The sequence below is a fragment of the Haliaeetus leucocephalus genome, unplaced genomic scaffold, assembly GCF_000737465.1.
Source record: "Haliaeetus leucocephalus isolate CR32 unplaced genomic scaffold, Haliaeetus_leucocephalus-4.0 Scaffold397, whole genome shotgun sequence".
Lineage (NCBI taxonomy): Eukaryota > Metazoa > Chordata > Aves > Accipitriformes > Accipitridae > Haliaeetus > Haliaeetus leucocephalus.
Genome location: NW_010972833.1, coordinates 20,878 through 22,161, shown reverse-complemented (window position 1 = coordinate 22,161; position 1,284 = coordinate 20,878).

Here is a 1,284-nt window from a genome sequence, read left to right as displayed (position 1 = left end):
GTGCCCAGTGCTCCCAGTGCCCCTCCCAGTGTTCCCAGTGCCCGCACCTGGCCATGGCAGGAGCCCACCACAGGGACCCCCCAGTCTCCCAGTGCTCCTAGTCTCCCCAGTGTTCCCAGTGCCCACACCTGGCCATGGCAGGAGCCCACCACAGGTACTCCCCAGTGCTCCCAGCGCTCCCAGTGCCCCTCCCAGTGTTCCCAGTGCCCGCACCTGGCCATGGCAGGAGCCCACCACAGGCACGGCCCAGCTGGCGGCCACCAGCTGCCCCTCGGCCTGGAAGAAGGCGACCAGGCGGAGCCGCGGGGCCATGGCCGGCGTCACCGTCAGCGTCACCTCCGTCACCGTCCCCCGACGCACCGCCTGGGCGGCCACCAGCCGCCCCCGCGCCACCGCCTGGGACACGGGGACACGGGGCGCGGTTGGCTCGTGGGTCGACACGCAACGCGTGACGTGTAGATGGGACATGACACGTACATGGGAAGTGCAACACGTGACACGGACATGCGACATGCGACATGGACACACAACATGCAACGTGGACGTGCAACACGCAACATGGATCGATGACACACAACATACAACATGGACACGCGACGTGCAACATGGACAAGCAACATGCAACATGGACACATGACACGACATGGACACGCGACAACTTGCACGTATGACATGCAACATGGACACACAACATGCAACATGGACGTGCAACACGCAACATGGATCGATGACACACAACATACAACATGGACACGCGACGTGCAACATGGACATGTGACACGCAACAGGGACACACGACACGCAACATGGACACAACGAGCAACACGACAGACATGCAACAGACAACATGACACAGATGTGCAACACGCAACACACAAGACATGACACAGACATGCAACACACGACACAGATGTGCAACACATGACGTACGCAACATGACATAGATGTGCAACACATGACACAACACACGACACGCGCCAGGCACGCCTGATGAGAAAGACACAACACACGGTGCACGACACGCAACACGCTCCAGGTGTACAGGACCGGGCATGCCCATGTGACACATGACATGTGACACATGACACCTGGCCCAGAACATGCTCAATGCCCAACGCGTAGATGGGACGTGACAGGGAACAGCTGTGACATGCGTGATGTGTGAAGGGTGACGTGCGTGATGTGTGACTGGTGTGATGGGTGACAGGCGTGACGGGTGAAACGTGATGGTGACAGGCATGATGTGGGACATGCGTGATGTGACAGGCATGATGGGTGACACAC